General features: G+C 66.6%; 1 protein-coding gene across 1 annotated transcript in view; it reads right to left on the minus strand.

The window, feature by feature from the left end:
* Positions 1–19,524, minus strand: part of PPARA (peroxisome proliferator activated receptor alpha) — a 34,984-nt gene extending 15,460 nt beyond the window's left edge. Inside the window, exon 1 of the mRNA XM_036420237.2 lies at positions 19,445–19,524. The gene's annotated coding sequence lies outside the window, so the exon portion shown is untranslated. The remainder of the gene's footprint in view (positions 1–19,444) is intronic.
* Between the last annotated feature and the right edge of the window lie 2,690 nt (positions 19,525–22,214).

Raw genomic sequence — 22,214 nt, forward strand, 5'->3', positions numbered from 1 at the left:
AGAGAGAGGACAGAGAGAGGAGGACAGAGAGAGAGAAGGACAGAGAGAGAGAAGGACAGAGAGAGAGAGGAGGACAGAGAGAGAGGAGGACAGAGAGAGAGAAGGACACAGAGAGAGAAGGACAGAGAGAGCAGGACAGAGAGAGCGAGCAGGACAGAGAGAGGACAGAGAGAGGAGGACAGTGAGAGGACAGACTTCGGCTCCTCTCCCTGCTCCCTCCTTGCTGGAAGGTGGAGGCAGGGCGTGTTCACGCGCACGGGTCACCTTTCACACGGAGGCGTCTGTGTTTGGAGGAGCAGCCGTGGGGCGCAGCCAAGCAGGGCTGGGGGCACCGCCTCCGGTTCCCACGCACCTCCTCCCCGGGAGCCCTGATTGGCCCGTGTCCACGTCCGTCTCCCTGGGCCGCGCCTGTGCCGGGGGCGGGAATGTTCTGCGAGTTGTGTCCGCTCACGTCCAGGGCGATCCGCGCGGCAGCGAGTGCCGGCCTGGCACCGAGGCGCCACCAGAACCGGGCGCAGGTCTGCCTGCGACTCCCCGGGCTGGCCTGGCTCCGCTCGGCCCAGAGGGCAGGCAGAGTGGCCGGCCAGCCTTCCCACGACGGCAGACCACGGTGTCTGCGGCAGAGCCACGCCCTCGGGAAGGCTCGGACCCTGGCGGGCGGCCCTTCAGGAGGGGATTTAAAACAAAGCATTAAGGGGTTGGGGGCAGGGGGGCAGGGAGCCACGCCTCGCCATGAGGAAGGTCCCACCTCAGCCGGCCGGGATGGGGACGGAGGTGACGCTGATAACACCTCTCTCCTCTCCGAGGGAGGCCTGTGCCAGGCCGGGGCCCGGGGCCTCTCGCACGGGCATCTACAGGCACGCCGGGCGGGAGGGGAGCGGCAGAGAGAAGCTGGGCGGCTCAGTGGTAAGGGGAGCAGGTCTTTGGGGGGAGGACGGCAGGTTCACCTCTTACTGAACAGACCGGCGTGGGCAGCATGGGCCTCGTTGGGGACTGTCCCAAACAGAGCAGGCTCCTGGGTAAGGCGGGCCCGGGGCGATGTCATAAATACCCACGTGCCCTTGCAGGAAAGGCTGCCGCCTCTGGACAGAAGGCGGAGAAGCCCCCAGGCCCGCTCCGAGGACGGCACTGCCTCTGCCCGCTGCCTCCCCACGGGCGCTCCTGGCACCCAGAGGCCTTTCTGAAGTTAAACGTGCGGTGGCAGCTCGGCGCTGTCCCGGCGGCGAACACGGCTCTGCGCCGGCGATCCGGCGGCCACGGGATCCCACACCGGGAAGGACAGGGCCACGGGATCCCACACCGGGAAGGACAGGGCCACGGGATCCCACACCGGGAAGGGAAGGGCCACGGGATCCCACACCGGGAAGGACGGGGCCACAGGATCCCACACCGGGAAGGACGGGGCCACGGATCCCACACCGGGAAGGACGGGGCCACGGGATCCCACACCGGGAAGGACGGGGCCACGGGATCCGACTCCGGGAAGGACGGGGCCACGGATTCCACACCGGGAAGGACAGGGCCACGGGATCTGGCTCCAGGAAGGACAGGGCCTAAGGGCTGGGTTCCTTCTCAGACCCGCGCTGCGCTCAGGGCTTGGGTCCCAGTCGCGAGCTCTCCCTCTGCCCGTGTCTCCATCACCAGCGCTGACTTCCTGTCCCATAAACCCGGGGGACGCGTGTGCGGGGGACGCGTGTGCGGGGGACACGTGTGCGGGGGACGTGTGTGCGGGGGACGTGTGTGCGGGGGACTGTGTGCAGGGGGACGTGTGTGCGGGGGACGCGTGTGCGGGGGACGTGTGTGCGGGGGACGTGTGTGCGGGGGACGTGTGTGCGGGGGACGTGTGTGCGGGGGACTGTGTGCAGGGGGACGTGTGTGCGGGGGACGCGTGTGCGGCGGGCAGGACCACTCTGCCCGGAGCTCCTTCCTGCCTACCCTCCCACGGCCTCGTCCGGGCCTCAGACGTCCCTGTCTGTTTCAGGCTTCATAGTGGGGGCCGTTAGCTCCATGTGCTGATCGAGGTTAAAGTAACATTTCAGCATCAGCATCAACAACAAACGCCAGACAGCGCGTGCCCCGCTGGGAGCAGGAATTCGCGGAACCCGATTAATCATTACCCCGCCCAATGATTAACAGGCCTGATCGCCTCCTCAGGGGCCGGGGGGCCGGGCGGGGGGGGCACCCCGAGAACGGAGCGGCGCCGGGCGGGGCCAGGCCCGAACTGCAGCGGCTCACACCGTCCTGCTCCCGCACACCTCCCTGACCTGCGTGGACACGGCGCCCGCCGGCACGAGGGCCTGGCCAGGCTTTCTAGAACCTTCCCAGCAACGCCGAGGCGCTGCCATGCTGCCGTCGGAGAACCCGGCAGGGGCGGGCGGCCTCCGGGGTAGCACAGGGGGCCCGGCAGCCTCTGTCCTTCATCTAAACGGCAAACGCTCGTCCCAGCCAGTCCCAGGACGCCCGCCCCGCCCGGGCCGCCCTGGGTGTGCTCCCTCCCACCGCCCCTCCTCCGTCCTCCCTCCAGGAGCCGTCCGCGAACCCCCGTGAGTGCTCTGTTCCGCCGGCGGGAACCAGAGGAAGCCGCCCGTCCGTCCGTCTGTCCGTCCTCATGAACGCGAGGGCCTGAGCTGTCCCGGGTCGGGTGGGGGACGTGAAATTCATGCTGGACGCGGGCCTGGCCGTATGGACGGCACGCAGGGCGGGTGTCGCCCGAGCGTCTGCCGGGCACAGGGCAGAGCAGCGGGGGCCAGGCCTGGCCGTGGCCGGCGGGTGACCCCGGAACCAGGAAGGCCCGGCGGGCTTTGGCGGGAACAGGTCACCGAGCAATGGGTGGGCAGAGCCTTCGTTTCCGGCTAAAGGATGTCACCGTCCGGACCGCCGATGTCGGAGCGAGAGCCCCCCGGCCCCCCGCAGAGCACGCCCATCCCCGGGGAAGGCGCGGTCCTCGCTCACGGCAAACGCAGCGTGCCCGCCGCCCGGGCACAGCCGGGCACAGCCGGGCACAGCCGGGCACAGCCGGGCACAGCCGGGCACAGCCGGGGGGCCTGGGCCCCGGCGTGCCCACCACCGCACACACCTGCCGGGCTCACACCACAGCCCAGGCAGGGGCGTGGGGGGCAGACAGGCCCAGAGGGACCCCAGGACCCACAGCCCTGTCCGGGGTAACACCGGACACTCGGAGTCACGCATCGCAAAGATGTGCGGCGCCATTCACGGAGGCCACGCCATGGAGACGGCCAGAGCCCGGGAGGCAGGGGACGGGGGACGGCCCGCCGTGGGCGCCCTCGGCCACAAGGACAGACGAACAGCTGACCACTCGCCTCGCCCCGGCCCGCCCTGGGGTGACCTGGCCTCTCAGCTGCGGAGGGACAGGGTCGGTCCTGCGGGCGGTCCGTTTGCTCTGAGAAATCTGCTTCCCTCGTAAGTCACTGCATCACCGCCTCCCCAGCATCACCGCCTCCCCTGGACCCCTGCGCCCTCCCACCTGTCACCCATCCCCTCCAACCTGAACACGTGCCCTACCACCTGGACCCCTCCCCCTCCCACCTGGGCCCCGCCCCCTCCCACCTGGGCCCCTCCCCCTCCCACCTGGACCCCTCCCCCTACCACCTGGGCCCCGCCCCCTCCCACCTGGGCCCTGCCCCTCCCACCTGGACCTCTCCCCCTCCCACATGGGCCCCTCCCCCTCCCACCTGGGCCCCTCCCCCTCCCACCTGGACCCCTCCCCCTACCACCTGGGCCCTGCCCCTCCCACCTGGGCCCTGCCCCTCCCACCTGGACCCCTGCGCCCTCCCACCTGTCGCCCATCCCCTCCAACCTGAACCCGTCCCCTCCCACCTGGACCCCTCCCCCTCCCACCTGGGCCCCCGCCCCTCCCACCTGGGCCCCCGCCCCTCCCACCTGGGCCCTGCCCCCTCCCACCTGGGCCCCTCCCCCTCCCACCTGGACCCCTCCCCCTACCACCTGGGCCCCGCCCCCTACCACCTGGACCCCTTCGCCCTCCCACCTGTCGCCCATCCCCTCCAACCTGAACCCGTCCCCTCCCACCTGGACCCCTCCCCCTCCCACCTGGGCCCCCGCCCCTCCCACCTGGGCCCTGCCCCTCCCACCTGGGCCCTGCCCCTCCCACCTGGGCCCCTGCCCCTCCCACCTGGGCCCCCGCCCCTCCCACCTGGCCCCGCCCCGCCCCCTGCTCTCCGGCCAGCTCTCCGGGCGGCCTGAAGGACAGGCATTCCCCCTCCTGAGGGGCTGAGCACCTCAGTGCCAGTACCTGGCCCGCAGGTAAGGAGACAGACGGAGGGTGTCACCATCGGGCCACGTGGCTCCGCGAAGGCCAGCTGGACAGGCCGGTGCCCTGCCCCGAGCAGGGGTCCTCCGTCCCCCACCTGCCGTCTGCCTGGACGCCCTCCGCTCCGTCCGGATGGCGGCCAGAGGCTTCGCAGCTAAATCCAGCGTGTCACATGCTGTCCCGCCCACAGGGCACTCGGAGGACGGGCACCGCGCCCCCCGCCCCCGGGCCGCACCGCCCCCGGGACCTCCTGTCCTCCCCGGGACATTCCTCCGCCACGTGCCCGCCCCGAGCCGGCCGGCTGCCCGCCTCTGCCGGGACGCGCTCCAGCCGGAGGCACAGCCTCTCCCGCCCCTCAGCCGCCGCCCCGGGGCCCCCTCACCAGCCCCCTCCGGGTGCACCTCCCCCTCGGGGCCCCCCTCACCAGCCCCCTCCAGTGCCCCTTCCCCCTCACCAGCCCCCTCCGGGTGCCCCTCCCCCTCACCAGCCCCCTCCGGGTGCACCTCCCCCCTCACCAGCCCCTCCGGGTGCCCCTCCCCCTCACCAGCCCCCTCCGGGTTGCACCCTCCCCCTCGGGGCCCCCTCACCAGCCCCCTCCGGGTGCACCTCCCCCCTCACCAGCCCCCTCGGGTTGCCCCTCCCCCCTCACCAGCCCCCTCCGGTGCCCCTCCCCCTCGGGGCCCCCCCTCACCAGCCCCCTCCGGGTGCACCTCCCCCCTCACCAGCCCCCTCCGGGTGCCCCTCCCCCCTCACCAGCCCCCTCCGGTGCCCCTCCCCCTCGGGGCCCCCCTCACCAGCCCCCCCTCCGGGTGCCCCTCCCCCCTCAGGGCCCCCTCACCAGCCCCCCTCCGGGTGCACCTCCCCCTCAGGGCCCCCTCACCAGCCCCCCTCCGGGTGCCCCTCCCCCTCGGGGCCCCCCTCACCAGCCCCCCTCCGGGTGCCCCTCCCCCTCGGGGCCCCCCTCACCAGCCCCCCACCCGCGATGGGGCGTCTGTAACACCCGCTCGTCCTGGTCAGCAGGCTCCGTCTGCCCCCTCCGAGTGGGAAGGGATGCCGTGCTGTGCCCCCTCCCGTGGCCCCGAGTGCCTGGCACTGAGCCCGAGCTCCATCAATGCCCCACGAGGTCCGAGGCGACGGGACCCTTCCCTGGCACAGGGCATCACCGCCTCCCACCTGGACCCCGCCCCCACCTCTCCCTTCCCCGGTGGCCCCGCATCGGCCGGAGGAGCAGACGGGCATTCGCCCCCGCGCCGCACGCCTCCCACCTCCGCCCTGGATCCTGTTCCGATTCCTACTCCTTCCAGGAAGCTCAGCTACCACTGCCTCCCCGAGGCCCGCCCGGACCCCCGGATGGACCCTGTCCCCTGCGTCCCCACAGCTCAGGCCCGGGTCACCTGCCTGGACCCCCGGACGGACGGACCCTGTCCCCCTGCGTCCCCACAGCTCAGGCCCGGGTCACCGGCCTCTCTGCCCGGACCCCGGACGGACCCTGTCCCCCTGCGTCCCCACAGCTCAGGCCCGGGTCACCTGCCCGGACCCCCCGGACGGACGGACCCTGTCCCCCTGTGTCCCCACAGCTCAGGCCCGGGGTCACCTGCCCGGACCCCCCGGACGGACGGACCCTGTCCCCCTGTGTCCCCACAGCTCAGGCCCGGGTCACCTGCCCGGACCCCCCGGACGGACGGACCCTGTCCCCCTGTGTCCCCACAGCTCAGGCCCGGGTCACCTGCCCGGACCCCCCGGACGGACCCTGTCCCCCTGCGTCCCCACAGCTCAGGCCCGGATCACCTGCCCGGACCCCCCGGACGGACGGACCCTGTCCCCCTGTGTCCCCACAGCTCAGGCCCGGGTCACCTGCCTGGACCCCCGGACGGACGGACCCTGTCCCCTGCGTCCCCACAGCTCAGGCCCGGGTCACCTGCCTGGACCCCCGGACGGACGGACCCTGTCCCCTGCGTCCCCACAGCTCAGGCCCGGGTCACTGGCCTCTCTGCCCGGCCTCTCGCTCTGAACAGGATTTCCCACTCAGCCTCCTCTCCCCCCGAGGGGGGGGGGTGGCGCACAATAAGCATCGACCGTATGAGCCCAATGCAGTGGTGCATGCAGAGCACCGTCCCCTTCTCACACAAAACCCTCATTTATTTAAACTAATGGACCTAGGCTCTGGCTGGTGTGGCTCAGTGGATACAGCATTGGCCTGCACACCAAAGGGTCCCGGGTTCGATTCCGGTCAAGGGCACGTACCTGGGCTGCAGGCTCCTCCACGGTCAGGACCCTGGTTGGGGCGCGGCCAAGAGGCAGCCCATCGATGGGTTTCTCTCACATCAATGATTCTCTCTGTCTCTCCCTCTCTCTTCCACTCTCTAAAAGTCAGTGGGAAAATATCCTCGGGTGCGGATTAACCAAAAAATTAAAAATAAATTAATTCATTAACGAACCTAAGCCAGGGGCTCAGAGGGAGGAGGCCCCAGGGTGTGAAGGGCGAGGGCTGGACAAAGGAAGGCCTCCTAAAGAAGCAAGAACGAGTGCCATGGACAGCAACAGGGATGCCGAGGGAGCAGGAACCATCTACAAACCATGGCGCTTCTGCTGTGAGGGTCAGCAAGTCCCTCCGGAGGCCTGGGAAGGGGGTGCGCAGTGCTTTAGGGGCTGAGGGCCACCGACACCCTCTGTCATCGCCCGAGAGCCCACACCTTTCCCTTAGACACGTGCCCGGTTAGGGCCAGCACCCCCGTGTGGCACCTGAGGCCCCTCTCCAATGCCAACTTGTCTCTTCCATGAACATGGTACACCCATCTCTCCATTTGGGCTCTCTTTCACGTCTCTCAATAATGCCATCGGTTTTCTGAGTAGAGAGGTCTTTGGACTTATTCTGAGGCATATCATACATACACCTTAACTTTAATTTTTAATTACAAGTCTATTATTTAGAGAACTTGTAGATTTCCAGAAAAGTGGAGCAGAAAGAACAAAAAGTTGCTTTGGCCCTCCTCCATCTGCTCGGTAGCTTTCCTATCAGTGACCACTTGGTTAGAGTCTGGGGCATTGGCTCCTATTGATGAGCCAATGTCAATATTGTTATTAACCGAAGTCCAGAGTCTGGATTAGGGTCACGCTCTGTCGCACCCAGTCGCTTCCCGGCCCTGAAACCCCTGGGCTCCCGCTCCTCCCTCCACCTGACCCCCGGCCGCCACAGGTGTCTGCGTCTCCATGGCTCTGCCTTTTCCAGAATCTCCGAGCGGAATCATTCGGCGCAGCCTTTCCCAGTGGCTTCTTTCGGGGAGATGACACTTCCCATAACGACATCGGCGGTTCCATTCGTCAGAATGTCTCCCCAAGTGGCTGTGCTTTTCCCATTCCCGCGACGGTGCGTGGGCGTTCCTGCTCCACCTCCTCAGCCACGTTCGGTCAGTCGCCTCCACGTCGGCCGTTCTGGTCAGGTGCCACGGGCTCTCTGCCAGCTGTGATGTCTGTGCCACTCATGTGCGTTTTCCAGTGACCAGGCCTGGGGGCCTCTCTGCACGGGCCTCCTGGCAGCCAACGCCCTTCGCTGACAGTTCATCCCATTCCCCTCAGCCCTGCTTTCCTTCGCAATGGGGTCATCTCCTCCTATCGAATTCCAAGGGATCTCTATGCGTCCCAGCGACAAGCTCTTGGTCAGACATGGTTTGCCAAGGTGCCCTCTAAGTCCGTGGCTTCCTTTTTATTTTCTCATGTGCCTTTGGATGAGCAGGTTTATAATTCTGATGAAGCCCCACTGTCTTGTGTTGTTCACGCTTTTTGCGTCATCTAAAAGTGATCTTTGCCGAACCCCACATCACGATGGTTTCTGGGACAGCTTCAACTCACAGCGCAGTGCGTGACCCCTGCAAGTTGTTGTTGTTGTTGTTGTTGTTGTTGTTGTTCTTCTTCTTCTTCTTCTTCTTCTTCTAATTCTAATTCTAATTCTTCTTCTTCTTCTAATTCTTCTTCTAATTCTTCTAATTCTTCTTCTAATTCTTCTTCTAATTCTCCTTCTAATTCTCCTTCTAATTCTTCTAATTCGTTTTCTAATTCTTCTTCTAATCCTCCTCCTCCTCCTCCTGCTTCTTCTTCTTTCTCAAGATGGTGTGCGACGAGGGCTGAGGTCCGTACTGCCATCCAATGTGTTGAGAAGATTACCTTTTCCCACTTCTCTGGCTTGTCACTTTGTAGAAAATCAACTGACCATACATGCCAGGCCCACTTCTGGACTTGCTATTCTGTTCCATTCGTCTGCTTGATACTCTCACACCTATACCAAGTGGTCTTGGTTACTGCTGCTCTACAATATTTTTTAAGTAGATGTATATTTTCATTGGTGTCAGAGAGAAAGGGAGAGGGAGAGAGAGACAGAAACATCCATGATGAGAGAGAATTATCCATCTACTGCCTCCTGCGTGCCTCACGCTGGGGACGGGAGCCTGCAGCCCGGGCCTGTGCCCTGCTGGGAATCAAACTCTGACCTCCTGGTTCACAGGTCAGCGCTCCACCGCAGCCACGCCGGCGCTCGGCAGTCCTTCCTGAAGTCAGGAAGTCTAAGTCCAACACTGTTTTAGCCACACGAGAGCCTCCCATGTCCACGGGACTTTGAATTAATTAGCTGGCAGAACGCTGCAGGCAGGCAGCCTGAGGCTGGTCCTGATCGCATGCACCCCGTGAACCGTCTTGGAAGGAACCGCCACGACTCCCGAGCGTGGTACGGCCGCCTTTGATCTGGGTCTTTTCACTGTTCTCTCCGCAACGTTCCGAGGCGTCGCCGTGCAGGCCTCGTGCGTTTCTGTCCCAAAGCACGGCATGGACATGGCTGCTCCGTGACTCACACGCTGAGCGGACCCGTCTTCCTGGGAGAAGCCCAGCCTCCAGCACACGGAGGCCGCCTCGCCTCCCCCTGCGCTCCTGCTGCTCCGGAGGACACTCCTGGGGAAGGCGCGGGTGTTTGTTCTGTTTTCTGCCTGGAGCTCCTTATAAGACTCTCCCGCCTTTGCTCCACCCCACCCCCACCCCGGCCCCCAGCAGCTTTACAGTGATGTGTCTAGGCATGGATTTTCTGTTTTTAATTCTGCTGGGAGTTCTTTAGGGTTCTTAAATTTCTGATCTGATGTCACCAATATTGGAAAACCTTCAGCCACTCTCTCTCCAAACGTGGCTCCTGCCGTGTGCTCGCTCTCTCGTGCCCTGGGGCCCCTGGTCACACACACTAGAACCGATCGCGGGCGGCTCTGTCTGCGCCGTCCTGCCCTCGCCTCTGGGCATCACTTTATATCGTTCCTTCTGACCCACCGTAGTGACCAGTCCTCTCACAGTGGTGTCTGCTCTGCTGTTCTCTCTCTCTACAGAGTGCGTGATTCCAGCTGTGTTTTTTCAGCTTTATAACTCCTACTTGCTTTTTCAAATCCATGTCCTCCATCAAAAATACCATTTCTCGCACTCCACCAAATTCCCAACCTTATCGTTCCTCTCCTTGAGAACAGTAAGCAAGTTTCTTTTAAAGTTTGCATTTTGTGAGTCTTCTGTTGAGAGTCGTGAGGGTCTATTTCTATTGTCTGTTATTTCTGCTGGTTCTTTTTTTTTTTTTTTAATGTATTTTATTGATTCTTTACAAAGAGGAAGGGAGAGGGATAGAGAGCTACAAACATCGGTGAGAGAGAAACATTGACCAGCTGCCTCCTGCACACCCCCTACTGGGGATGTGCCTGCAACCAACATACATGCCCTTGACCGGAATCGAACCTGGGACCTTTCAGTCCTCAGACTGACGCTCTATCCACTGAGCCAAACTGGTTTCGGCTCTGCTTGTTCTTGAGGTCTTCTTGCCTCACATGCTTTGCTGGCTGTGTGGTGAGTCCTACTGCACAGTCTGGATGTGAATGGCAGCGCCAGGCCAGGCCAGGAAAGGGGTCCCGTGGCCCTGGCCGCCGTGGCTCAGGTGGCTGGGCATTGGCCCAGCACTGACAGTGGTGGGCGGAACCCCGTCGGGACTCATGCCCGGTTGCGGGCTGGATCCCCAGCGTGGAGCACCTCGGCGTTCCTTTGCTGGAAGGTGTTTTTTACTGGGGTCCCCTCCTCCAGGACGCCTTCATCTCTTCCACATCCCTCGTTTTATCAAGTTCCTCCGCGGGGGTGCAGTGCCTCCCGCAGGCAGGAGCGGCCAGTTCCCGGGACAGCTGTTTTTTCCGCTTCACTTTGGCTAGAATTTTACTTCCAGCATCACCACGTCTCACTTTATTTTCCGCGTTTTCATCGTTGCTGGCCCGTTCCCCCTGCGCATTTCTAGAAAACGTCGGGTGGTTTTTTACTGGGAGACCGGGTGGCCATGACGACCCGCGTTGCTGTGACCTGGATGGCGGATGCCCTGGGACCAGTCACGCCTGACGCTGAGAGCAGCGACGGGATTGGTCACCGGTCGCTACGCACGCGCTCCTGGTGCCTGCGCGGTGACGGCGGGCTGGAGAGCGGCGGCCGGCTGCACTGACCGCGCTCTCACGGTCACGGACGCAGCCGTGCGGTGGGGGCTGCTGTTTGCTGTTGGAAGCCACCGTGTCTTCACTGTCGGAGAGGAGCCAGAGCGCCGGTGGACCTGGAGCCCCGGCAGGGCCAGAGCCGTGCACCGATCGTTCGGTGGAGACAAAGGTGGCTCAAGCAGCTTCCTGACCAAACAGCCTCCGAGTAAATCTTTACTGATATTTACTGGCCTTTAAGGTTGTCTGTGACCAGAACTGCCTGCCTGCCTAAGGGCTATACGTGTCTCCAACACTGAATAAAAGGTGGACAAGGCCTGGGCACCCGTGACGTCCTTCTCCTCCAGTCGGACTTTTGCGTGGCCCCCGATATTTCCAAATTATCATTTCTTGTCTCGTCTCTGCCATCTGTGCGATGTTCTTCTCCAGATCCTGGACCCTGAACCGCTCGGGACGTGGTTCACACAGTTTGTTTCATGGCGTTTAAACTTTGTGCGTCGCAGAGCTGAGCCGCGTGAGGGCTGCCTGTATGTGAGTTTGTTCAGACACTGAGGCCGGTGGGGTGCTGTCCCCGATGCGGGCGCTCTGCCTGGCACTGCGGCCTCAGCCCTCCAGGTCACCTTCGTCCAACCACGAGCACCGAGATGTCCGGGCTCCGGTCCCTGAGCAGCTGATCAGGTCCCAGGTAGCCTGCCGTCCTCGGGGTGGCGTTTTGAAGTTCCAATCCCAAGTCTGGGTGTTTCCCGGGGCCTCCCCTTCTGAAGGCGTTCCCTCCCGCTCCGAGTCCTTAGGCTCCTGATGCTTCCTCCCAGCTCTGACTGAGCCGGACGCGGGCGGGACGGCTCCCCGCCTGGGAGGCTGGGACGTCCCGGCAGAGAGGAGGCGGCGCGGCCCTGGCACCAGGCGTCCCGGGACAGGTCACTGCATGTGTGAGCTCACTGCCACCTCCGACCCGGTTCCGCGGCCCCAAGTGGGTCAGAGGCTGCCCTGTACTGAGCGCCGGAGGTGAGCACAGCGGGAACACAGGCCGTGGAACGTCTTGGGTAACTTTTGTCCGCTCTCCTGGCTGGCTCCTTCCGTGGGAGGAAACGCTGGCAAACTCTAACCGAGCCGCGTGTCCAGGTCACAGGGCCGGCTGCTTCCCGCGGCTTCCCCCGCCCTCAGACCCGCTGCACACACAGCAGGTGCTCGGTAAGCTCTGCAGGACACGCAGGCCTGGGGACAAGTGACCAGCGCTCAGGGAGAGCGGCCGCAGCGAAGGCGGGAGAACCAGACGAAAGTCCGCCTCCGGTTCAGGACAGGGACACGGAGGCTTCCAGAAGGAGGTGGGGTTTCTGTGTGTGTTTTTATAAATCCTCGTCGGAGGGCACTGTCCCCATCGGTTTTCAGAGAGAATGGAAGGGAGGGAAGGCGGGGGAGAGAGTGAAACACGGATGTGAGAAAGACACATCGACTGGTCGCCTCCCGCATGCGCCCTGACCTGGGCCGTGGACCGGACCTGCCATCCAGGCACGTGCCCTCGGCTGGGAAGTGAGCGTGCGGCCCTTCGGTGCACGGGCGGCGCTCTAACCATTGAGCACACCAGCCGGGCAGGAGGTTGATGAAGCCTGGAAGGAATCTCAGATGGAAGGTGAGAAACAACCATCTCAGATGGAGGGCAGGCTCACAAAGCGGTCCCGGGGCACCTGCGGGCAGTGCGCTTGGGGATGAGGGACAGAAAAAGGCCGCACGCGCCTGCTGCTCCGTCTCACGCACAGGCTGGGGGGCGGACAGACGGACAGGCCACGGGACGCTGTCCACGTCCCCCTCCCGCCACCCGCTCTGCACCCCGGCCGGTCCATCCTTCCTGTCTCCTGGCCACAGCGACCACCTCTGGCATCGGGTGCTGGGCGGAGGGCGGGGAGCCCCTCCCCCGCCCCCTCACTCCCCTCGCAGACGCCCCTGCACCCCGGCTGCCGCAGCCCTGCCCTCCTCCTCCGCTCCCAGACCTCTTCTCCGAGGGGCCAGCACCCTGGGCACCGCTGTCTCCGCCGCCGCTCTCTCTGGTCACACAGGCTCTCCCGACCTGCCTGTGCGGGCCTCCCGCTGCGGGCGCCAGGGAGCCTGTGCTCGCCTCCCTGCCGCCTCCGCCTCCGCCTCTCTCCGCACTGGCCCCGGGACGGTCCCGTGCCGGCCTTGCACAACTGCCCTTCGCAACCACTGCTGCCCCGGAGCCCGGCCGAGCTCTGCCACGGTTCAGACCGGATCGGAGCGCGGTCACAGTCCGGGGCCGTGGATCGGACCGGATCGGAGTGTGGTCACAGTCCGGGGGCCGCGGATCGGACCGGATCGGACCGGATCGGAGCGCCGTCACAGTCCGGGGGCCGCGGATCGGAGCGGATTGGAGCGCGGTCACAGTCCGGGGGCCGCGGATCGGACCGGATCGGACCGGATCGGAGCGCGGTCACAGTCCGGGGGCCGCGGATCGGACCGGATCGGACCGGATCGGAGCGCCGTCACAGTCCGGGGGCCGCGGATCGGACCGGATCGGAGCGCGGTCACAGTCCGGGGGCCGCGGATCGGACCAGATCAGAGCGCGGTCAGTCACAGTCCGGGGGCCGGGAATCGGACCGGATCGGAGCACGGTCACAGTCCGGGGGCCGCGGATCGGAGCGGATCAGAGCGCGGTCACAGTCCGGGGGCCGCGGATCGGACCGGATCGGACCAGATCGGACCGGATCGGAGCGCCGTCACAGTCCGGGGGCCGCGGATCGGACCGGATCGGAGCGCTGTCACAGTCCGGGGGCCGGGAATCGAACGGGATCGGAGCGCGGTCAGTCACAGTCCGGGGGCTGCGGATCGGGCCGGATCGGAGCGCGGTCACAGTCCGGGGGCCGCGGATCGGACCGGATCGGAGCGCGGTCACAGTCCGGGGGCCGCGGATCGGACCGGATTGGAGCGCGGTCACAGTCCGGGGGCCGCGGATCGGACCGGATCGGAGCGCGGTCACAGTCCGGGGGCCGCGGATCGGACCAGATCAGAGCGCGGTCAGTCACAGTCCGGGGGCCGCGGATCGGAGCGGATCGGAGCGCGGTCACAGTCTGGGGGCCGCGGATCGGACCGGATCGGACCGGATCGGAGCGCGGTCAGTCACAGTCCGGGGCCGCGGATCGGACCGGATCGGAGCGCGGTCACAGTCCGGGAGCCGCGGATCGGACCGGATCGGAGCGCGGTCAGTCACAGTCCGGGGCCGCGGATCGGACCGGATCGGACTGGATCGGAGCGCGGTCACAGTCCGGGGGCCGCGGATCGGACCGGATCGGACCGGATTGGAGCGCGGTCACAGTCCGGGGGCTTCGGATCGGACCGGATCGGAGCGCGATCACAGTCCGGGAGCCGCGAATCGGACCGGATCGGACCGGATCGGACCGGATCGGACCGGATCGGAGCGCCGTCAGTCACAGTCCAGGGCCGCGGATCGGACCGGATCGGAGCGGATCGGAGCGTGGTCACAGTCCGGGGGCCGCGGATCGGACCGGATCGGAGCGCCGTCAGTCACAGTCCGGGGCCGCGGATCGGACCGGATCGGAGCGGATCGGAGCGCGGTCACAGTCCGGGGGCCTCGGATCGGACCGGATCGGAGTGCCGTCAGTCACAGTCCGAGGCCTCGGATCGGACCGGACCGGAGCGCCGTCAGTCACAGTCCGGGGCCGCGGATCGGACCGGATCGGACCGGATCGGACCGGATCGGAGCGCCGTCAGTCACAGTCCGGGGGCCGCGGCCAGGGTGCCTCCCGCAGGAAGTGCTGCTGCCTGCGAGCCCCCCACCCCCGCTCCCCGGGGGCAGAGCTGGTGACAGACCGTCACGTTTCACACCGGGAAGAAGGCCGTCCTCAGACTCCGGCACAGCCCGCCCCTCCGGCCCTGACGTCCAGGGGCCGCGAGCACGGCCCTCCCGCCACGTGTCTGCGGCAAAGCGCTCCGCTCACCGAGCCGGCCCTGGGGCGCGTTCCCCTGGAGAGTCCCTGAGAACGTCACCCTGGACCCTAACCCTAACCCTAACCCCGGACCCCAGCCCGGCCGAGGGGGAAGCCAGGGAGGGGGACGGCGAGGGAGACACCGGGGCGGGCTGCCCACGTGAGCGAACGCCAGGCGGACGTAGAAAATTTATCGAATTCGCTCACATCCGGGCCGGAGGGGAGCACCGGCCGCGAGCCGAGCCGGCAGCGACTCATCCGAGAAGACAGCGGCTGGAGGATGGGAAACATCCCACAGGACACGCCCCTCGGAGCCGCCCGGCCCAGCCTGGGCCTGACCAGCCGCCCCCTCTAAGCCGCCGGGCCCCTCGCTGGAGCGTGGCCGCGTGCGCTGGGTGTGGTCACGGCATCACCGCGGCGTCTTCCGTTACCGGCAGGAACGCCGGGCTGCACTCCCGCTGGAGAATGGGGCTGGGGCTGGACATGCACTGACCACCCAGCCCCTCGGAAGCCGCTCAGAGCGGCTTCGGGCCCGGAGGCAGGGCGGCCGTCTGCGGCTGTGCCCCCGACCCTACGGGCCCAGGGGGTGCTGGCTGGGAGGCTGACGCAGGGTCTCCGGGGTCAAAGTGCAAAGCAAGCGGCCGGGAAGGAGAGCAGCACCCCGGATCGGCAGGTCCCGGAGATGGGGCGCAACGAGGCGGCCGGAGAGCGGGACAGGGAGACTCCGCCGTGTCTGACTTCTCCGCGTGGGCTCATCTCTGCCGGGGGTTCTGGGGGGGGGGGGCTCAGAGGCGTCGGCAGGACCCAGCCCTGCGGCCACGGCCCTCCCCAGCTCCCGAAGCTTAGGACACACCCCGTCCCTGCGGAGTCGGCCGCTGACACTGGAAGCCACGGCCTCACAGGGAGAGCGTTTACTCCCTTCAGTCCTTAGGCCACCTCACGGGAACCCACCGAACGCACACGGACCCCAGCCTGGCGGCCATCACGCACAGAATCATTTCCCTCCGCCCGGGTGACACGGACACGCCGGGCCACGTGTGGACGCCCGGCCTGCTGCCCGGCCCCCGCCCTGACGGGAGAAGGCGCCCCCTCGCGCTCTGAGGTTACGGGCACCTGCTCCGGCCGCGGGCAGGCCGCTGTCTGTCCCTCTCGCCCCTCCCCGTCCCCAACAGAGGCCCCACCAGCACTCATGGAGCTCCACTCTGCCTCACTGGCCTGCTCCACGGACACTCCGGCCAGTCAGAGGGGGCGCGCCCCGTCGAGCTCCAGTCCGCGGGGAAGTCAGGGTGACAGGGACCCGGGCTCCCTGGGACCGGCCCCCGCCCCGGAGACGCACCGAGCCCGCGGCCCAGGCCCTCCCAGGGCAGGACTGTCCCCTGCGTGGTCTGCGGGACCAGGGATGCCGAGGAAGGGCCATGCTGGGCGTCTGGCCACCAGAACCCACGGGTCTGGCCACGCTCAGCAACACCACCAACCACGCGTGGCGTTTGGTTCTGACTGGGGCAGGGCTCCTGTCGGCCTGGCTGTTGGACGGTGGACGGGCCCTGTGTGTCCACGGAGGCTGCTTCTCTCCGGAGCCTGAGCACGCAGAGGGGTCAGCGTGTCAGTGCAGCCACGGGGGCGGCGGCGGGCGGGGCCGTCAGCCGAGGGCTTTCCCTTTTTACAAGAATCTTCCTGTGGGACCAGCCCCTGAGCCTCCAGACCCTTCCGCGGGGGGACGGAGGGGAGCTCCTTTTTCTGACGTGGAAACGGCAGCTCAGAGCGGCAGCCTGGAGCCAGGCCGCCGGGCGGCGGAGGGCGGGACCCGGTCTCTGGGGAGTGACCGGCCTCTCTGTTCGCAGCTGCTCCCCTGGCGCACACCGGGGCCCGCACCCCTCAGGCTGGTGCTGGAGGCCGACCTCACAGCCAGCACAGCCGGCCCCCGGAGAGCGGCCCAGCCTGGCGGCCTGGGAACTCCCTCTCCCGGCGCAGACTCCGTCATCAGAGCCCCCGCCACAGGCCGGCCACCCGCACGCCCGCGGCACATCCCCGGCACACGCCAGGGCCGAGCGCGGCGGCTGTGTGGCCCAGCGCGGGCGGGAAGCCGCACACACCTGTCCTCCCTGAGAACCGTGCCGAAGCCAGGCGGGAGGAGACGGTGCGTTCAGACAGCCCGGGGCCGCCGCTCCGCCCGCTGCTTCTTACCTTCCAGCGAGCCGACGCCACGCTGGAAATGGACATTCTCTGCCTCATCTTCCCCAGCAGCGTGGCCTAGAGGCGGGCCAGCATGCTCTTGTCATCGATAAGGCCGGTGCAATCAATAAGGAGGTGTAATCAGTAAGGAGGTGCAATCAATAAGGTGGTATAATCAATAGGGAGGTGCAATCAATAAGGTGGTATAATCAATAGGGCAGGAACAGGAGGAGATGGTAGAGGCCCACCCTCCAGGCAGAAGCCGTGCCTTTAAAATGGAAAAACCTATGAAACATTTAAAATGGACTCCAGACCGCACCACCGAGAAACGAAAATAAAACAGGCCGTGACCTCCCGCAGGAGCCGACACGCACAGGCCGATCCTCGCCCTGCAGAGCCACCGACCGCGCAAGCAGCCTCCGGAGTGGAGACCTCCGACCCCTCTGCCGTTAGGGACAGGCCCTCGGCACGGAGGCTGTGAGACAGGAGCCGGAGGGCGGAGCACTGGGGGTGGAGGTGACTAAGCCAAGAGACCGTGTAATTAAATTGTTAGGAAGACCAGAGGCCCGGTGCACGGAATCCGTGCGCAGGTGGGTCCTTAGGCCGGGCTGGCAATCAGGGCCTGCAGGGGCTGTCCACCCAGTCCGATCAGGCCTATAGGGGCTGCCACCCGGGCCTGCTGGGCAGGGGAAGGATCTCAGGAGGTTTGCTGGCCAGAGGGAGGGACAGGGGGTGGGATGGAGGTTGGCCGGCCATGGAGGTTGGCTGTGGGAGTGCACCGACCACCAGGGGGCAGCTCCTGCATTGAACATCTGCCCTCTGGTGGTCAGTGCACATCATAGCAACTGGTCAACCAGTAGCTCCCGTTGTTCTGGTCATACGGCCGTAAGGGCTGCTTAGATTACGTGAGCAATGTTATAAACACAGGCTCCTCCACAGCAGGCCGGAAACAGCACTCCGCAGCCAGGCGCCTGCCACCAGCTCCCCTCGCACCCCAGCCGCACCTTTTAAGATGACAAAGACGAACTTGAACTCTCTTCTTAATTTCTTATTTACTTTAAATATTTTTATGGATTTCACAGAGGAGACAGGGAGAGAGAGAGAAAGAAACATCAATGATGAGAGAGGATCACTGATCGGCTGCCTCCTGCACACCCACCACCGGGGATGGATCCCAGAACCCGGACATGTACCCCGAGCGGGAATGGAACCTTGACCTCCTGGTTCAGAGGTCGACGCTCAACCGCTGAGCCACACGGCCAGCCGCTCTCTTTTCTATATTCTGGGGTAAAAACTGGCTTCAGGGGCGGACCCACAGCCGCCTTGCCCCATGGCAGCCACTCAGAAAATCCGGGGGGGGGTCCCCAAAAGACGTGCACACACTTGCACAGCCCATAGCTCCACTGTGAAAATTACGTGTATTTTAATGAGCACTGCCTTTATAATTACTCAAAGCACGCGTATACTTGTTGGGGACACCCTATATTCATAGAATAAATGAACTTAAAAACATACTTTTTTTATATTCATATATACGGATTGGCTAAATACTTAGTCCAAACACAATGGAGTATCATGTAGGCATTTTAAATGATGAAACAACCGCGCGTATTTAGGGGAAAATGTTTTTCGTAACTTCATCGTTAGCACAGATTTCAAGGAAGTTTACGTAGAAGAAATATGTGTTTTTTCCTCCTGTCCTCTCTCCTGCACACATACAATATTTAAAGGTCCGTGTACAGCCCTGGCTGGTGTGGCTCAGTGGGTAGGGCATCAGCCTATGGACTGAAGGGTCCCAGGTTCGATTCTGGCCAAGGGCACACATGCCGGGTTGCGGGCTTGATCCCCAGTAGGGGGCTTGCAGGAGGCAGCCGATGCATGATTCTCTCTCAATGTTGATGTTTCTGCCTCTCTCTCCCTCTCCCTTCCTCTCTGTAATCAATAATATATATATATATATATATATATTTTTTTTTTTTTTTTTTTTAATTTGTTTACAAGCTTGACAAAGGACAGTTAGTAAAAAGAACTCTTTACGATTATGGAGTAACTTGCTATACGTCTATGATGTGAGCAAAGAGGAACATTGCTTTCCGACCACCTGCTAATGGGCTTTTGCTTCAAAGCCGTCTGAGCATTGCCAGGCTGGTGGCTGGGCCCCCGGCAGTGGCCTGCAGGCCTGGCACCGCTGCCGGAGCGCCCACAGCGCTCAGCGGGCCTCCTGTCCCCGGTCCCGGCCAGCCGTCCGCGTGGGGTTCAACGGCAATGAAAACGGCTCTTCACCTGTCAGCTCTGTGCCCGCAGGCCCGCCCGCCGCCGCCGTGAGCACGCGTCTCCCTGACCCTCGGGCGGTGAGAGCAGGGACTGCCCGCGGCACCGGAGCGGAGTGCCAGCCGTTGTCCCGGCCTGGCAGGGCCTCTGCCCGCACCTACCCTCCTGTCACAGCCCGGACAGTGCGGCCAGGCTGCAGCCATTAACCCCCGCCTGGCGGGTGCGGGCCACGGAAGCCCACACCCCGCACCCAGGCTGGACCCGGGAGGGAAGCGAACCTGTCACCTGGAGGGCGGTGTCCGGTCCGGGCAGGTCCCTTCTCCGGAGGCCGGGCCTGGCGGGGGCGAAGGAGGAAGTGGCTCCGATGTGTCCTCTGGAGTCTCGGTCGCTCACCACCTTGGGGGAGGAATGTCACCCTGACTGTCCCGTCGGGCGACGGGGTCGCCGGGACCGGCCCCTCCTTCCCCACCCTCCCAGCGCCCAGGAATGGAGGGCCCGTGTGGGGAGGGGGCCGGGCTGGGTGCGCGCCGAGAAGCCCGGAGTGGAGACCGGGCACCCGTGAACCCACGACTCTGTCCAGCCACGGACTTCCCTTTGCGGGGACCTTGGCATTGGCACGGGGGCCCTGGCACGGGGGCCCTGGCACGGGGGGCCTGGCACGGGGGCCCTGGCACGGGGGCCCTGGCACGGGGGCCCTGGCACGGGGGGCCTGGCACGGGGGCCCGTCCCTCCCTGAAGTTCCGAGAGGCGAGGGGAGCGGGGCGTGAGCTGTCCCCGTGGTTCGGGCGGGCGCGGGGCAGCCGGACCCTCCCCTCCGGCCAGACCACCTGCGCCCGGGGCCGCCAGCCGGGCGGGAGCCCTGGGCTCCGGGGGTGTCCGCCGCCGGCCCCGCCGCCCGCCGCGCCCGCCGCGCCCGCCGCAGGGGGACGGCCCGGAGGGGCCCGGGCCACGCACCCGCCGCGCCGCTGGCTGTCCGGCCTCGGCTCCGCGCTCCGGGCTCCGCGCTCCGGGCTCCGGGGCCGGGAAACGCCCCCTCCCGGCGCCGCCCCGTCCGCCCCGCCCCGCCGCCGGCCTCCCCGGAGCGCCCCGGCCCGCGCATGCGCCTCCGCCCTCCGCCGCTCGGTCCCGGGTCCGAGGCCCGGCCGCTCCCCGCGCCCCGCACCTGGGCCGCCGTCGTCTGCGGCCCCGAGGCCCCGCCGCGCCCGCGCCCCGCGCCCCCGGGCACGCGCCGCCCCGGCCTCCGCCCGCCCCGCGGCCCCGGGGGCGCCCAGGCCCCGCCCGCCCCGCGGACACACCCCCGCGCGGCGGCGCCCCATTGGTCCGCGCGGCGGGCGGGGCGGGCCGCTCCCCCTCGTGGCCCGCGGCGGCGCCGGGGAAACTGAGGCCGGCGGGGGTCACCGGAGGGCGGCGCCCCGGAGGGACGGCGTGCAGCCCGGAGCGTCCCCGGCGTCCCCCGCCCCGGGGCCGGGCTGCCCTGGGGGTTCGGGGTTTGGGGTTCGCGGGGCGCGGGGCGGGCAGGACCCCAGGATGGACACGTAGGAAAGGGAACCCGAGCTGGGACCCCGGCAGCGCGCGGAGGAGGAGGAGGAGGGGGTGGGGGGACCGAGGTGCGGGGGCGCTGTCAGCTCTGACCTCCCGCCGGGCCCGGGAGCCGGTGGCCGGGGAGCCGGTGGCCCGGGAGCCGGTGGCCGGGGAGCCGGTGGCCCGGGAGCCGGTGGCCGGGGGAGCCGGTGGCCCGGGAGCCGGTGGCCCGGGAGCCGGTGGCCGGGGAGCCGGTGGCCCGGGAGCCGGTGGCCGGGGAGCCGGTGGCCGGGGAGCCGGTGGCCGGGGAGGGGCAGCACGTGCCCCGCAGGGGGAGGCCGGCCGGCGGCCCGGGGACGGTGGGGACAGGGGGGCGCAGGGCCATCCGCACCGGAGCAAAGGGAGCGGTGCCAGCCTGCCCGCCCCTCTCGCGGTTCTGTTTGTGGCGGCCGCTCCCGGGAAGCGGGACTCGCAGGAAACGCCCCTCTGAGAGCCCTGCGTCAGCCGGTCCCCGGCCAGCAGACCCCCCACCTACACTGCCCTCCCCGGGGTCTGAGACTCCTGCTGCGGACAGCACCCTCCTGTGGACTTTGCCCCCCTCCTCCCGCAGACACCCCAGAGCCTGCCCACGCCCCCGGACAAGCCCAGGTTTATTGCGCTCGCCAATGTTTATACTGAGTCTCCGAGCTCACAGACGCAGAGGGAGCGCGGGCATGGCATGCGGGGTCTGGGCAGGTGGGGGACCACGGGTGCTGGGCGGGGGGGCCACAGGGTGCTGGGCGGAGGGCCACGGGGCACTGTGTGGAGGGCCACGGGGTGCTAGGCGGAGGGGCCACAGGGGTGCTGGGCCGGGGGACCATGGGGCGCTGGGCGGAGGGCCACCGGGTGCTGGGTGGAGGGCCACGGGGTGCTGGGTGGAGGGCCACGGGGTGCTGGGCGGGTGCACAGAGCCGGGAAGGAGCTGCCTGTGACACCCAGGCCCAGGGTCGCTGACAGACTCCAAACTCTTGGGCTGTGGGGCCCGGAGCCCAATGCAGGGGGTGGGGGTCTTTTCCCAGAGGCACCCCGCGGCCGTCTACCCGCTCAGCCGGCAGCGGACTGACCTGGTGGACGCTGTGCTGATGGAGGACGGACCAGCTGGCTGGGCTTGGCAGGGCGGGGGCTCAGCAGGGCGGGGCCCCCAGCAGGCCGGGGGGCGATGCTCCTGCGTGCCCGGTGCTCCCGGTGTCAGGAGTGAGCCCGTGTGGTCCGTGCACGCGGTGAACTTTGTCACTTTTGAATAAACGCTCAGCCTGCCCCCGCCCGCCCCCAGGTGGGAAGCGGAGGGAAGGGCGAGGGTTTCCCCTGGGAGAGTCCTGGCCAGAAACCTCCGGCCCTGCCCCGGGGGCCGCGGTCCCGCTGGCCACCGAGCCATGGCACACAGTCTGCCCCGAAGAAGTGGCACAAAGGGCGCCCGCCCTGCCCCCAGCCCCGCAGCCCGCCCGCCGACCTCCCCAGCGACGATGGGGCGCGGCAGCTCAGCCGGTG

The sequence above is a fragment of the Pipistrellus kuhlii genome, unplaced genomic scaffold (genome assembly GCF_014108245.1).
Source record: "Pipistrellus kuhlii isolate mPipKuh1 unplaced genomic scaffold, mPipKuh1.p scaffold_m20_p_64, whole genome shotgun sequence".
Lineage (NCBI taxonomy): Eukaryota > Metazoa > Chordata > Mammalia > Chiroptera > Vespertilionidae > Pipistrellus > Pipistrellus kuhlii.